Source organism: Prionailurus viverrinus, chromosome C1, assembly GCF_022837055.1.
Source record: "Prionailurus viverrinus isolate Anna chromosome C1, UM_Priviv_1.0, whole genome shotgun sequence".
In the NCBI taxonomy this organism is placed as follows: Eukaryota; Metazoa; Chordata; class Mammalia; order Carnivora; family Felidae; genus Prionailurus; species Prionailurus viverrinus.
The window spans coordinates 77823311-77840988 of NC_062568.1; the positions used below are offsets into that span (position 1 = coordinate 77823311).

Sequence of the window (17678 nt, forward strand, 5' to 3'; positions counted from 1 at the left end):
TTATAATTTTTTATACATAATTCCTTCTGTAGGTAAATAAAAATACATACCCCAAAGCAGTAAAAATAAAATAAAGCAACAGTAACTGAAAAGCCTACCAAGGGTTTTCATTTTGGTAAACATTTATCTCACCATCTAAGCTTCAGACTCCTGATATGACCCTCGGGATAATATGACAGACTCAGGTTTGATTCCCTCTGGTATTTCAACCAATACTGTGTACAACCTGAGGACCGTTTTTTTGAGGATAAATGACTGGCTAGGAAGACTAAAGTCCCGAGGCTTTGCCTGGGGCCTATAATCTCACCTAATCATTATTCACAATCCCCAGAAAAGCCTCGAGCTAAAATTGTGATTGCTATTTAGAACTAAACTTGCAAATTCATTTTTGAAAATCTTTTCTTCTTTTGTGATTTCATTTTTTTGTTTAATTCATGACCACCTTTAGATATCAACTATAGCAAGCATTAAAACCTAGAGCAATAGTCCATCTGTTTTGAGTGTTGCTTTCTTTACTAATTTATAAAAAAGATATTTTAATAGCAAAAATGCCTAAGGACTACATTGCGTAATACATGCAACTAAAAATGTAAAGTCCTTAAAGGGGATATGAAAAGCAGTGATAATGGAGAAGAGTTCTGTAAATTTAGAATTTTGTAATACAGTTCTCATAAGCCATTTTCAATTTGAAAAGCCAAAATAATTTTTATAAATGCAAAGATGAATTGAAGGATGCAATATCCTCTGAAAATCAGGGAATAAGCTAGAGTCAAGCCATACCACAAATTTCTTTAACTAACCTTTCACTTTTTTTTTTTTTTTTACTTAGGATGTAAAAAATACTTCTTGCTATCTATCCTGCCAAAATGTTCCACTCTTGCTTATTTCTAGGATTGGCCATTGCAATCCTCTCTCTGTTCTTCCACTAATTCTACTTTATTTAATAGTGACATATAATTTCTTACTGATGATAACACTTAAGAGTCTCCTCTCTTAAAAACAGCAATTAAGAGTGAGGGCTGTTAAGTCTCAGACTGCCTAGACTAGAGTCAGATTCCTTATCTCTATAAAGGGGATAATAATAGTTGTTACTTCAAAGTATATTGTGAAGATAAGTGAGACAAATGACTTAAAGTATTTACTAGATTGTCTGGTACATAATAAGTACTCATAAATGTTAGTTATTGTTAATAATGAAGACTTTTTAGAACCTTTTCTTTACTTCTTAAAGGTCTCCTGAGAAAACAAAACACATTTGCTTGACTTTGGACAAACTTGAGCTAAACTCTTTTTTCTTTTGTTTTTTCCTTTATAAAATGAAATAATCTGACAGTATTAATCCAAAGGTCTTTCTTCACTGTAAAAACTTACATAATTTTATTTAGCTATGGCTAAGGTTCAGACTTATTTTCCTTTTCTGTTTTTAATGTGCATGGACAATTCTTTTTCTGGTTGAGACTAACTTTTCTTCTTTGATTAAGAACTACATCTGATGATATTCTGTACCCCTACTAGCCCTAGGAATCATGGGGTATTTTCCCAATTTCCTATGATGAAGTACCATATTCACAATCAAACTCTACAGAAGCCCCTAAGAAGGTATTACTTTCTTCTGAACTGATACTTTAAAAGTGAATCAGATATTAATTACATATAATATGTAAAATTTTGTGTTCTACGTAATCCAAGGATTAAACAAAAAATTGTTATGTTTTTGGAGAGGCATATGTAAAGTTTTATTCAAAAATGTTAACTTATATGGCAAAAATGAAGTACACAAAATAAAAACAAAGCATCATATCCAAACATTAAAAAATGAAAAAATAAGAAAACATAATTGTATCACATGTGATTTGTAGTGTTGATAGTCTTAATATGATTCTTCATTCTTATCAATAAAGAAAAAGCCTCAAAGACCACCAAGAATAATTTAGAATGGGGCATAAGTGACATAGGCATGAAAGAAATATAAAAGACAAATAACAATATGCAAATATATACATTTTACTAGTAATCAAATAAATGAAAATTAGAATGACATATACTTTTCTCATTTCAGATTTATTTAAATTGAATACCAATGGCATTGGTTAATACCAATGGCAAAATTATGGAGAAAGTGGCACTCTGATGCACTGTTGGTGGAAATGCAAATTGGTAGAGCCTTTCCATATATTTCCCCTTTGATCTCCCAATTCCATTTAAAAGAATATACCATAAGCTAGCATTTTCCAAAGTGTCCAGTGGGATGTTGATATGTTCTGATGTTATTTTGTGTGTGTGTATGTAAAAGTCTAAATTTAATTTTAAATGTAAATGTATACAATGGCATTCAAAAACTTTTCTTTCCCTTTTTTTTAAATAAAATTTATTTTTCAGAGAAGTTTTAGGCTCACAGCAAAACTGAGTGTTAAGTATAGCAATTTCCCATATTGTCCCCTGCCCCCATACACCACAGTTTCTCCATCCTGTAGACAGATGTTATCTTAAGAAAACATTCTATAGTCAAATAAGTTTGATTTTTCAGACCTTTGTTACTACCTTTGATTTCTCAGACCTCATCTTTGTCTCCAAGATGGTGAACAGTGGTTCTTTATGTTATAGGCCATGGAATCCTCTTATCAGAGAGCATGCTTAGGAACTAAGAGTCTGCAACACTTACTTTTTTGGAAACTGTCCTAAAAAATCACTAGACACAAATGCAAACATGTATATACAAGAATGTTCACTGAAGTCATATTTAACACAGGAAAAAACCTGGAAAGATTCCGTATACTCAATAATTAGAAAGTGGTTACATAATTTATGTTATGTTCTTAAACTGGAATATTATATAACCATTAATAATGGAAATCCAGATGATATTTACTCACATTACACATAAGGTAATAAGTTGCTAAGTAAAGAAGCAATCTAGCCAAAGAACATTTATATCCTATTGTTACCAATCCTAATCATAATATTATATGGATACATATATTATACATTGTATACAAATATATCAATGAATTCAGAAAGACATACAACAAAATATAAAGAGTAGTTATCACAAGGTGATAGATTACTATACTTTTCTGTTTGTCTTATCTTTTTTCTTAATGAACATCTATTAATTTTATAATAGGAATATTTTTTAAAGGCAATGTGTTTATACATCTTAACTGTTTGGAGACATCTGGCATTTTATTCTTTAGGTGTCAGATGCTTTTCATACTTAACAAAAATTAAGTTCACAGTCAAGAAAACTATAATTATATAAAGAATTCATACAGAAAAAACACAATTCCTACCTTCTGGAGAGAAACTGATAAAAACATAACAAGTGCTGTGAGAGCCAGCAGCGTAATGGAGGCAGTAAATCTCTAGATGCTCTATGCCTTTATGAGTCCCTATAAGGGAGTACCTCTTCTCTCTGTAACACAAATAACATAAACACACAAATTTATTTAAAGGAGCAGCTGAATGAAAATCATCCTTAAGTATAGCTTGGAGCTATACAGGCTGCCTGTTTCCAGGTGTGATCTCACAGGTAAACAGTTAGAAATATTACCACTTAGTCTCTTTATGACCTTGGAAAAGTTACTTATCTTCTCCAAGCCTCAGTTTTCTCATCTGTAAATGGGGATAAGGATATAACCAACTATAAAGATTAATATTCATAAAGTATTCATAACAGTGCCAGATACTGTTGCTACATACGTGGTTTCTACAAATAAATACCTGAGTGGGATTGATTGTATTAATAGAGATCCTCCACAGAGCACATTACTATTAGTGATATTTTACTTGTTAACATCTCAAGTAATTCTCATCTCAATCCTGTAAACTATTGTTATTATTACAAGCTAGCCCTCAGTTTGCATACCAGAAACTTGATTTTATCAACTCCCTAAACTGACACGAACAAACTCACAAACAACTGATCAATTTAAAAGAGAACCCCTTCCCTCTCCACCCCCTCCCCAAATGATACCCATTGAATAAAATACTATGTACTAATATCTGGTCTATGTAAGTACTGAACCACTTAGACATTATCTGATTAGTATAAAATTAAAGCAAGGAGAATTAAAAACTCATATTGGACCTTTCATTAAGCCATAGTTGTATGATATGCTTTTCTATAGTGTTACTGTAGAAACATTGGTAGGAAAACCAATTTCCTCGTATTCTTGGTATGATACCTTGAGAAGGCACGGCATCACCAATGAAGTATTCTTGCCAAGAATATTCAATCTGAATCTAATAATAAAAGAAATTTTTAGAAAAAAATCTAAATTAAAGGACATGTTGCGAACATTGGCCCAGACTTAAAAAATATCAGTGACATGACACAAAGAGGCTGGGAATTTTTTTTAGATTAAAGGAGATTAAGTGGATATGACAAGTGAATAAAATGCATGATCCTTAATTGGATCTTGGATTGGAGAAAAAAAGACAGCTATAATTACTGGACAACTGGGAAATCTAAACTGCAGACTTCAAAAATCTCTATCGGTTAATAAATTTAAAATTAACTTAGGTGGTTTGTACCTGCAGATAAAATTATTCATTAATTCATTTATATTCATCACGATGTGTTAAATACCTATTCAGTGTGATAGGCCTGAAGATGACAAAAATTCCTGCAAGTAACAAACCCTAAAATACAGATATGGCTTAGCCAAAGAGGTCAGGTGAACTCAGTCTGGCAAGTTAGCAAATGAAGGTATGTAGCTAAACTAGTTATCTCTTATATTTGAGACTCTGACCATCTTCCTACTGAAGTATTCTTCTTTCTAATGGAGGGGAAAATTTCAGAATGTTAGAGCAGGTCACTGCTGCTTCATGCTGCCTTTAGTAAGGTTCCACAAGAAAGAGAGGCACATTAGGAAGCAGAGAAGGGAAAAAAAAGATAGCTTTGCCAAAAGAGCTACTTTCTGTCTGTGGCTGAGAATCAGATCATCTGAAGCCTGGCAGGTTGAAAAAGCCAAATTATAAATGTTTTATGATCAACTTTTACTTATTTTTGAATAGGCTATTTTCATAATGTAGAATTTGAAAGGTACAAAGAGGCAGTGAAAATTTCTCTTCCACTCTTGTCCCCAAGACAAGACTGTTTTCCCTCCTCAGAGGCAACCTCTGTTAACAGATTTATGTATTCCTCCAGAAATGTTTAATGCATTGCGAATCTACAGTTGTATTTACAGAAGCAGAGCAGGTTACACACTCTTCTACAGCTTGCTTTCTTCATAGTATGTTTTGTCAATTGATCATCTCGGTACCTATAGAGTTACTTTTATTTTATTTTATTTTTTAAATTTTTTAACATTTATTTATTTTTGAAAGAAACACAGCATGAGTGGGGGAGGGGCATAGAGAGAGGGAGAGACAGAATCTGAAGCAGGCTCCAGGCTCTGAGCTGTAAGCGCAGAGCCTGACGCGGGGTTGAAACCCACGGACCGCGAGATCATGATCTGAGGTGAAGTCAGACGCTTAACCGACTGAGCCACCCAGATTTTTCTTAAGCCCGCAGATTTTTCTTAAGCAAAGGAAATAAGATACTGGCCACCAGGAGGAAATGAGCTTGAGATGTCTAAGTGTAGAGTACTGAACATAATAACTAAGGAATGTACCTGGGAGGATTTTCTTGAAGACTTCTTTGGATTCTAAGCATGCCAGTGTATTGTGGCAGAGCATCTGAAAAGTTATTGAAGCCTCTGCCATGAGAGGGATGCAAAAGTGGCTAACACTGAGTGGGCAGACATAAAGGAGACTGAGGTTTGAAGAAACAGGGCAAAGAGTACAGGGTCCTTACAACTGGAGACTGTGGCAAGAATTATGGCAGTAGATCCCGTATATGAAGTCCAGAGGCTAAGCAAGAGGAATTATGTCTTGGTGGATGGTGGTACATGGTGCTGAAATGTCAAGGGTCAAGCAATAACTCAGAGGAGACAAGCAAGCAGAGAGAGGGGTATGGAAACCCACACTCATCCATTGATGACAGGATGGTATGAGCCTCCCTGGAACCTGGAGAAGTAGAAGGGAAGGAGAAAATACTTCTAAACTAAGGGTAAAAATCTTGGTTTAAAGCCTAAATTGATTCAATTTTACTTCAGAAGTAACCAACCAACTACCAATTGGTAAGATTAATTCTTCCTTTATCTGTGGAAATGGTCATGGGGACAGTGAAATACATGTATTAAGTATAACACATTGTTTGGCCCATGGTTGGTGGACTTAATTTCTCTAAAGTTAAAACTATGTTGCCCAGATTTTGATTTGGAAAATTTGACCATCTTTTAAAATTTTTTTTATTTTTTTAATGTTTATTATTTTTGAGAGAGAGAGAGACAGCAAGCAGGGAAGGAGCAGAGAGAGAGAGAGGGAGACAGAATCTGAAGCAGGCTCTAGGCTCTGAGCTGTCAGTACAGAGCCCAAGGTGGGGCTCGAACCCACGAACCACGAGATTATGACTTGAACTGAAGTAGAACGCGTAACCAACTGAGCCACCCAGGTGCCCCTGGAAAATTTGATCATCGTGTCATATGTCATTAATATACAAGATTGAGCTCTGTAAAATAAATCTCCTAGTTACTGTTATCAGGCTGATGGAGTAATAAACATCCCCATATGCCATGAAGGAAGCAGGTCTCTGTCATAATAAAAGCATTTAAATATAAAATACAAACATAAACAGCACTCCTCTCAAATATACCCTAAGACTGAGGATAAGGATTAGATATAGTTATTTCCCATTTCCCCCAAATAGATACTATCTTTTTTAAAAAAGGTATTTATCTTAAATCTAACAAATGTTAAAAAGAAACTACTTGGTGGATAATAAAAACAATATTGATTTCTTTTTTTTTTTTCAACGTTTATTTATTTTTGGGACAGAGAGAGACAGAGCATGAACGGGGGAGGGGCACAGAGAGAGGGAGACACAGAATCGGAAACAGGCTCCAGGCTCCGAGCCATCAGCTCAGAGCCTGACGCGGGGCTCGAACTCACAGACCGCGAGATCGTGACCTGGCTGAAGTCGGATGCTTAACCGACTGCGCCACCCAGGCGCCCCTTGATTTCTGATTAAAGAGGTAGATTGAACATACACATTTAACTACATTCCTTTTTAAAACTGTACTAAAATACAATTTAGTATTAAAATTTTTATTAAAAAGCATAAATGAATGAAGAAAAGGAGAGTGAGAGATGAATTACAGTAACAAAAATTTGGAAGCTAGACGACAGAAGGATGGCAGCTGACTGACAGCTGATTCAAACAAGCAATTCATTTTAGGTAGTAGGTAAAGGCAGGAAGCAATTTCATTTGTACTACAGTTTCCACAAAAACTTGGGAACTGGTGGCACCCAAACTTGTGGAAATGAGTTAAGTAATAGCAAACCTAGTTAGAAATCTATTTAAGAATTAGTCTTTTGCATTGTCTCTCTACCATTCACAACTGAACAAGTATGCCTCCCTCTCTCACCCTGGAAGAAGAGTAAATATTTACTCTTTGAAGTGTATAAAACAGAAGATTCCCCAAACTGGGAAATTTTGAAGAATTCTGGAGGGTAGAGTACTGTATTTAAAACAGAATTGAATGAAATTTTATATGATAAATATTAAGACTCCCAAGTCCTCTTCTACTAGGTTTGCAGAATGCTAGTAGCCCATCATAAAACTGGAGAGTGGAAGAGTCTCCTTTGGTGAATATAACTGGAATTTTAAAAAATGGTGCTCAATGAAATGGTATTGGAGGTTCCTGAACAAAGAAGCATATTCAGATCTAGGGAATCCATAGTCATTAAGCTCCAGTTATGTGTTATCCTGGCTTCCCCCTTTCTTACTATCTGAAATATGAACTGGGACAGCCAATGACCGCTAGACATCTGGGGAAAGCTCCTAACATGAAAGATGGAGACTAAAACAAAACCAAACCAAAACCAAAGCCAAAACAAACAGAAAATAGAAAAAGGAAAGAGAATTAAAAAAACAAAACCCTATGTTTAAAGAGATAAGAGAAGAACTGCATCCATGAAACAAAAACACACTGCTTAATTTATTTTTTAAGTTTATTTATTTATTTTGAGAGAGAGTGAGTGAGAGAGACAGCAGGGCAGGGCGGAAGGAGGAGACAGAGAGAGAATTCTAAGTAGGCTCCTCACTCTCAGCACAGAGTTCGATGTAGGGCTTGAACCCATTAATCGTGAGATCATGACCTGAGCTGACACTGAAAGCCAGACACTTAACTGGCTGAGCCACCCAGGTGCCCCCAAAACACATTGTTTTAAAAAAAGAAAAGAAAAAAAAATCCTGGAAACAAGAAACTACTGCTGGGAAACAAAATCATGATAGAAATGGAAGCCTCAACAGAAAGGTTGGAAAATCTCCCAGGAAGTAAAGAGATTAAGAGAAAGAACCTAGGAGAGAAAGGATATGAAGATTAGGAGAGCAGTCTAGGATGTTCAACATTCAACTAACAGAAAAAGAGAAAAGAAAATTGAGAAAAAAATCATCAAAGAAATAACTTATGAAAAATTTCCTAAATTAAAGAGCATAAATTTCTACTTTAAAAGGGGTCACTGAGTGCCTGAATGAAAACAGATCTCCAACAGATCACATCATAACAAAATTTTAGAACTCTGTGACAAACAGAAAATTATAAAAGCTCCCGGAAAGGAAAAATATATAAAACAGAAAGTAGAATGTCTCTCAACTTTCAACACTGAAACTAAAAGACAATAGAGATAGACCATAAAAATTCTGAGAAAATAAATTCCAAACCAGAATTCTGTATTTAGCTAAATATCAATCAAATATCAGTAAAGCAGAAAGACATATTCAGACAGGCAAGACCAAAACTATTGGTAGATGTGTTTCTTCAAAATGGGAGAGTAAATGAAGAAGGAAAAGACATTAAAAACAAGAGTTTCAACTCAAAACAGGGACACAAGAAGTCCAAAGGTGATAGTGAAAAGTAATCCATACCACGTGGGACAGAGGTTGCTGTTGAATCAGAAACAAGTACATAAGACACAAGACAAAAGAAAAATGAGACAATCATTAATTTTAGGGAAAACAGACAATTGAAAACATGATGGGGGTCGGCCATGAATTAAGTTTACAAAGATATAAATGTGTTTAATGAAATCTTAAACATCAAAATCATGGGGCGCCTGGGTGGCGCAGTCGGTTAAGCGTCCGACTTCAGCCAGGTCATGATCTCGCGGTCCGGGAGTTCGAGCCCCGCGTCAGGCTCTGGGCTGATGGCTCAGAGCCTGGAGCCTGTTTCCGATTCTGTGTCTCCCTCTCTCTCTGCCCCTCCCCCGTTCATGCTCTGTCTCTCTCTGTCCCAAAAAAATAAATAAACGTTGAAAAAAAAATTAAAAAAAAAAAAAAACATCAAAATCATGATATAATTGTATTGAGAAGATGAAGTATTTGTGGTGATGGGGTGGGGATATAAAAACTTTAACTTTACTGTTAAAGTTTTACTTTACTTTACTTTTAACCTTACTGTTTCCTTACTGGGAAATTAACAGATTATATGCAAAGCTGAAAAAAATCAAGAAGTAAAAATATAATCGTATTATTTATGTATTTATTTTTATTTTTATTTTTTTGAATGCTTATGACAGCTTTATCATAAATAGCTCCAAACTGGGAACTACTTAAATGCCTATCAATTGGTAAACAGATACACAAAGTATAGCACATCTATACAATGAAATACTACTCAGCAATAAAAAGGAATAATACATGCAACAGAAGAATCTCAAAAGCATTACATGAAGTGAAAGAAGCCAGACACAAACCCTACATATTGCATTATACCATTTCATGACAATCTGGAAAAGACAAAAGTACAGAGACAGGAATCAAATGAGTGTTTGCTACAGGCTGTAGTAAAGGTGGTGGTGGGGGGGGGGGAGACAGATTATAAAGACACACGAGAACTTGCTGGGGTGATAGAAATGTCCTATAGCCCAATTGTGATGGTTACGTTATGTTATACATCTGCCAAAACTCAACACATTATACATTTTAAAATGGTGAATTTTATTGTATGTAAATTATTCCTCAATAAACCTGAATGCATAGGCCATAAAAGGCATTGTAGCTTTCTCCTACTTTTCTTGGATCACTCACTCTAAGGGAAGCCAGGTATTGTGAGGACACTCACCACCCTTATGGAGAGGCCCACATGATAAGGAACTGAAACCTCTTGCCAACATGTGAATGAGACACCTTGGAATCTGATCCTTGAGCCCCAAACCTTGAATTAACTGGGGCTGCTGCCCTGGCGAACATCTTGCCTGCAACCTCAATAGAAGTCCTGAGGCAAAACCAACTAGCTAAGCCAGTCCCAAATCCTTGACCCAAAGAAACTGTGGGATAATAAATATTTGTTGTTTTAAGCCACTAAGCCTGGGGTAATAATTGTTACACAATTATAGATAGCTAATATACTGTGAGATGGGGGAATAATCTCAGGTGAAGTTGGTGAAGTGGGTAGAGAGCAGAGATCTTGTAGACTTATAGGCATTGTGAGTACTTCAGATTTGAGTCTTAGTTCAATGGTAAGGCATTGGTAGTTCTATTCAGAATAACAATCACAATTTCACTTTAAGTGTCACTCTACTATGGAGTGGTCAAGAATGGAGGCAGACAGACCAGTTAGGAGGCCATTGCAGTAGTCTATGTGAGATGATGGTGGTTTAGACTAGGGTGGTGACAGTGGAGATAGATGCATAGAGTCGAGGAAGTAGAGAGGAATCAAAGATGAGTCTAGGGTCTTTTGGTTTGATTAGATGAAATGAGAATAACTATAAAAGGAATATACTGGGAGAAGTGAGGGATGAAAACCAGTCCCGAAGGAGTGTATGAGCATGATGTATTTGTTGCAAATTGCAAAAAGGTCAGTATGGTTGGAGTTTATGGTGACTAAATGGGAGAAGAGAGTGATGAGAAAGGAAGCTGAGAAAACAGGCATGGAAGAAAGATCCTATTTACCACCATAAAGTATCTGGACTTTATGCAGCTAGCCACTGGAAGCCACTCAAAAAAAATTTTTTTTTTAATGTCTATTTATTTTTGAGACAGAGAGAGACAGAGTGTGAGCAGGGGAGGGGCAGAGAGAGAGAGAGAGAGAGAGAGAGAGAGAGAGAGAAAGAGAGAGAGAGGGAGGGAGACAGAATCCGAAGCAGGCTCCAGGCTCTGAGCTGTCAGCACAGAGCCTGACATGGGGCTTGAAGTCACGAACCATGAGATCATGACCTGAGCCCAAGTTGGATGCTTAGCCGACTGAGCCACCCAGGCACCCTGCCACTCAAAGATTTTAAGTAGGAGAGTGACTGACCAAATTCACATTTTAGAAAGGTAACTAGCAGAAGCAATAAAGAGTTTGGCTTGAAGATGGGAGACATTGGAAAGTAGGAGATATTTTAAATAACTTTCTTATTTTAAGGAAGCAGCAAAGTATAGTAGGAAGAACAAATGGCTTTGGAAGCAGACCCAAATTCAAATCTTTTTAATATTTAAGTTTATTTATTTTGTGTGTGTGTGTGTGTGTGTGTGTGAGAGAGAGAGAGAGAGAGAGAGAGAGAGAGAGAATCTCAAGCAGGCTGTGTGATGTCAGCACAGAGCCCAGTTCAGGGTTTGATCTCACAAACCATGAAATCATGAAATCAGCTGAAACCAAGAGTCAGACACTTAACCAAATGAGCCACATAGGCACTCCTCCAAATTAAAATCTTGACATAGCAAATTTCCATCTATTACAAGTTGAATCGTGTCTCCCCTCCATCTCCAATTCATATGTTGAAGTCCTAACCCTAGTAACTCAGATGTGACTTCATTTGGAAATAGTCATTGCAGTTGTAATTAGTTAAGATAAGGTCATAGTGGAGTAGGATAAGCCCCTAATCCAACAACTGGTATCCTTATAGAAAGAAAAAATTTGGTCATAGACATGCATGCAGAGATAATGCCATTTGAACATGAAGGCACAGATGTACAGGTCAAGGAATGCTAAAGATTACCAACAAATCACTGGAAGCTAAGGGAGAGGCATGGAACAGATTCTTTCTCCACAGTCTTCAGTCTTCAGAGATTCTTTCTCACAGTCTTCAATTATACCCCAGTAACCAACTCTGTTGACACGTTGATCTTGGACTTTCAGCCTTCAGAACTGGCATAACCAATGATGAGGCTCCCAAACACAGTCCCAATTCCAGCCCCAGAACCAGCCACCCCAACTGTGGCAGCCCCAGCTCCAATGAACTTGGCTGCTGTGTCGATGTCCTTTGAAACAGCGCTGGCTTAGAAACTGTGGCTAGGAATAAGTGAGGTCAGGGGACGTGGGGCTGCCCAGCTGCTGAGGCTCTCAGCTATCAGTGTCTCTGGTGGTTTTAGTGCCACTGCAGACAGTGATCGGCTCGACAGCTGAGAGGTGCTCCTGACCAAGAAGTGGCAGAGACGAACTTTGCACAGGCGTACATTTTCAGGGGATGAGGGACTGTGGCAGGAGAGTTGCTCCCAGTGCAGAGAAGACAGAGACTAATCATATTATTTAGAATGTTCTTTTTCATAAATATAAAAAGAAACAGCTAAAAATAAACTGAAAATGACTGCTTCTGGGAATCAGAAAATTGGTGGAAGGAATTGCAGAGCAGGGGACTGCCTCTGTTTTGTTTTTGTTTTTGTTTTTGTTTTTGTTTTTGTTTTTAAGTTTCATAGGACTCCGTGACTTTTTAAACTATGTCCATGTGTAATTTTTATAAATACAAAACAAAACAAAAAATAGCATAAGATTACCATTAACAATGATCTGTGGAACGTAATAGGTGTTTATAAATTCTTTTTTTTTTTAAGTATTTATTTTTTTTGAGAGAGGGGAGGGGCAGAGAGAGAGAGAGAGAGAGAGAGAGAGAGAGAGAGAAAGAGAGAGAATTCCAAGCAGGCTTCGCACTGTCAGTGCAGAGTCCAACGCAGGGCTCGATCTCTTGGATTGTGAGATCACGACCTGAGCCATAATCAAGACTCAGATGTTTAGCTTTCTGAGACACCCAGGAGCCCCAGGCATTTATAAATTCTTAAGTGTCATTGCAAATGAATTGTTGTATTATACAATCGTATAGGGCAAGTTTTTAGAAAAAAAGTGTTGCACCAGACAAACACCTGCTATGGCAGCCAGCAAGTACTTGGCAGGTATTTAAACATTGCTACTTTAATTGGTAACAATGAAAAACAAAAACAGGCACTATTTTTGTAGAGGCTTCTAGACTTTAGAGGTTCTACCTCTTTTTAGTATATAATCTTGGACCTCTTTTTGCTTATGATTCTTTATCTGTAAAACCCTTATTTCACAGTAATGTTGTGATTGTAATTGATATAGGAACAGTCTTTAGCACACTGCCTGAGATATAATAAATGGTTAATAAATACTTGCTATTTTAATTGTAATTCCAAATTCTTAATTCTGTATTGTCAGAATCATATCCACTGTACTTCCTTCCACGCCCTTCCATAGAACTTGGAGCAATTTGTTCCCCATAAACATCTTGTTCAACCACCCCACAGAGATCAGACTCAATTGTTACCTTAAAATTAATCATGACTGGTATACTTTGAAACATAACTAGAAATAAATGTCATACTTGGAATCACGTCTCTCCCCTTTTTTAAATCCATTACTGCTTTATTTTATTTATTTATTTATCTATCTATCTATCTATCTATCTATCTATTTATTTATTTAATAAAAATAAATGGCATCCAGGAACAGGGTTTGTAACCAGAAGACCTAAGTTTGGGTAGGTCATTTAACCTTTCAGAGTATTCATTTTCTCATCTGTAAAGTGGAGGTGGTAATACCTGCTGGAATGGACATTTGATGTTTGCCTCCCTACCACGCTTTCCTGTTACTTCTGGTAACTGTATACTGATTTTCCTTTGGACAACTTATCCATTTCCCAGCTCTAGGGGAGGGTCTTACTGCCAAAGTAACTCAGCATATTACCCTATCCCACTGTCCACAGTTACGTGTTCAAGGATGAGCACTTAACCAAATCAGGACCAGGGACACTAAAAACTGCCAGTGTCATCAAGTGTGGAGCTGACAGTGGAGCCAGTTCAGCTCCAAATTAGCCTATCTGAAGACCATTCCATGCTATGAACCAAAATATCCTTTTTTAGTCTAAGCCAGTGTGTGTGTCTGTGCTGTAGGAAGGGTAGGGAGGGGTAGGAGAGGTAGGGCAGAGAGGGAGAATGTTCTTCACTGCAACCAAATGAATCTTAACTCCTATCTACCTTATAACCATTATCTCCACTACTTCTAAGATCAACTGAGACAATAAATGAATTAAAAATTTGGTAAACATGAAGCAATATGCAAATGTTGTTATTATTATAATTGTTAATAACAGCCCAACTCCTTCAAAAAGCGAACTATATCTTGCAATGGTCTTGCAAAAGATTTTCACAAAAACCAAAGTAGCCTATTTAAAATCTGGACATGTTAGATACTATTTGTGAATATATGTTTTGTATAAAAACATATGAATATGCAGTTGTTCAAATCTGTGACAGCAGCTCAGGTGGCATCCTTACTCATCAAACTTAAAATGTTAGGCTAGTATCCCCCAATCTCTATTTTACCCTTTGATATTTATGGTTGTATGCTCCATAAACCTGTTTGAATCTTTTAGAAACTATGTATTTTGTACTAGTTACTTACAAGTGAATTTTATCAGACAATTAATTAGTCAAGTCTGGAGTATTTTACAATTGTTTTATTATTTATAAATAAGATGCTAATTAAAGGGAAACTGAAAAATGGTAACTGCTTCCTATAAAAGCTGACTTTATAAACTAAAGTAAAATACTTTGAAGTCAGAGGAAAAAATTGGAAGTAAATGGATATTTCAAATGAGTTCAAAGGCTTTGAAAAGGTATTTGTTTGCTTAAATAGATTTATCTCTTCATGTCTATAGGATTAATTTGACTGGCAATTCTTTTCTTTCTGGCTAAAGCAATAATAAATTGTAGCTCAATTCCTATTTCATTTCTCAGAAACTGAGTAAGTGCAGCTGAAATAAATGCTGTTTTAAAGTATTTGCTCCATCCGACATGTCCATGGTCTTATTTCCACATTAGGCTCCTTCAGGTAAAGGATCAGCTAATCAGGTAATGAGGATGATTTTTGGTCTCACCTTTCATTATCACTACCTGATGAAAAGAATGAATATAATGATTTCATGAAATGTTTCATGAATGTAAACATTTTCTTATGATGAAAAATATCTTAAAAAAATGAAAAACTGAGCTACAATCACATTTTTTACAGAAATAGAATGATGAAAAAAGAATGATATTCTCTAGTTGAAAATAAGTTATGATATCAGTTTTGCAGGTAAAAATTTCATAACAATTCAAAATAGTATTAGATTGATTATTAGTCAGAAAACAATAAAATGCTTCAATTCCAGTTTTCTTCCTAATAAATTCCAGTAACTCTTCTTAATAAACCAGAGTTACTAACTGGGCCTATGAAGAGTCTGGTATTTTAATATGTATACTTTAAATCAGTTTTGTCTTTCAAAAGGGTTATTTTGGGAAGTTATAAACCAACCCCAGAAATGCTGGAATTGTTCGAAGTATTTTTGGAATTTATATTTTGTTAATTGCCTTTACAATTAGCTTTTGCACCACACAAGATCTCTTGTCGTTTTTGATCCAAAAAAGGCATACATAACTTTTGACCCACTAAACTTAGTTTGAGATGACATTTAGTTGGTTTCAGAATTCAGATGAAATTAGTGTGTAGATTCAAAATAGTGTGTCACAGAACAAAAGCAATTCCATAAATATTTTGTGCAAAGGCAGTGCTTATGGAATGAGTCTACAGTGTAAGTCTACAATAAGTCTCTCAAAAGTTCTACTGAGAAAGAGTCAAATAATCCAGATTTAAAAATTTTGTGTTTGTCACTTTCCCTACAATTAACATCTTAAATTAGGAATCAAATAGCAGTCTGAATACGCAGACATAATATATTAAGTTGTACACTGTGCAATTAAGTTTTTCTAAAATCAGTAACTCCTGGAAATTAATTCAATTTAACAAGCATTTATTGAGTATATTCTACATACCTATAGTAGTGCTAGGTACAATAGGAAATAAATAAATAATACAAAGCCAGGTCCTCAAGGCACTTATAAGCTAACAGAAGAGGACGTTATATACAATAACCACTAAAACATTCTACTTCACTTCATTGTAGATTGGACTATTCTAAATGAAGTTATAATCTTAATTGTATAAGTTAATTTCCATTTAAACATTTTAGTGCTTATTTTCTCATGTGTATCCTATCACCACTACCTTTGTGTACCTTTATAAATACATATCACATTAAATTGTGTAAATTTGTTTATATATCTGCCTCCTCAGCTAGCCTATGAGCTCCTTCACAGTAAGGACTAGAGTAGCATAATGTCTAATATAATGTGAAACATGCACAACAACTGTATGAATCATAAGGCAGGAAGTTAAGTGTACATCTAAAAGATGCAAACTGGTATGAGAAACCTGAAGAAAGAATGGTTTAATTTTCACTGGAGAGCTTGGGGAAAGCTTCAAAAAGACAGCTTCAAAGAAAATTGAGATCTCAATAGAAATAGAAGAAGAAAGAGAAGATATAGATGGATGGAACAGGAAAGGTTTGCAAAAGCATGAAAGTAAAAAAGTACTGGGTATGCTTTAAAACTTCATAATCTAGTGTAATTGGAATTGTAAGCTTTTGTGGTTTATTAACAGATGTATTAGAGGTATGGAGAGGTGTAGGAGGAGAAACACCTAGACAAGTCAGTAGTGATCTGAGTGGGTTTGCTTTTCCACACCTGTACAACTGGGGGACCGATACAGGTGCCATGAAAATGGCCTTTGGGAATCTGTCACATGACCGAACACAATTCAACTGTCTATACTGTTTTAGAATAATGTAGAGCACTATTTACCAAATGGTATTTTAGGGAATAATACACTCAGAGAAGTGTAATACACTTCTGGGTTTGCAGAGCCCAGTTCAATCTAGCGTATTTTCCCAAATAATTTGATCATGGAATCCTTTTGAAATTCCCATTAACATCCCAGTTTGGAAAATATTATTGTAATTTCCCTATGTTTAATATGTAAGTTTTCACTATACTTAAACTCAAAATCTGAGTCATCAGATCAGTCTGTTTCAAGCCTCTTGATGCTATATTACTAATGGGAATAACTCCTAAATATCCACTAATTTGGTAGTAACAGAGGATATGAGAGAGGATCATGATAAATAAGATTATCAACATGTTTATACTTGTCTTATATACCTAAACCTACCTGAAATATTTAATATTTCATGACAGATTGATCAAAACTACAGTGAAAATTAGTGAAATAAACATAAGATTGACTTAGATATAATACCTCAAAAATATCAAGAAACTGGAAACGAGGTGAATGTCAATAAACAGAGGAATAGTTGAATAAATTCTGGTATATCCATACTATATAATATATTGCAGTCATTAAAAATATTACAGGGGAGGGGCGCCTGGGTGGCTTAGTCGGTTAAGTGTCCGACGTCGGCTCAAGTCAAGATCTCATGGCTCGTGAGTTTGAGCCCCTTGTTGGGCTCTATGCTGACAGCTA

The 17678-nt window shown here is 35.7% G+C and overlaps 1 protein-coding gene across 4 annotated transcripts in view; it reads right to left on the reverse strand.

The window, feature by feature from the left end:
• The window catches only part of MBD5 (methyl-CpG binding domain protein 5), a 448736-nt gene that overhangs the window by 140823 nt on the left and 290235 nt on the right, over positions 1-17678 (reverse strand). For all 4 annotated transcript variants that reach the window (XM_047872397.1, XM_047872396.1, XM_047872398.1 and 1 more), the window contains one exon: positions 3291-3412. The gene's annotated coding sequence lies outside the window, so the exon portion shown is untranslated. The remainder of the gene's footprint in view (positions 1-3290; positions 3413-17678) is intronic.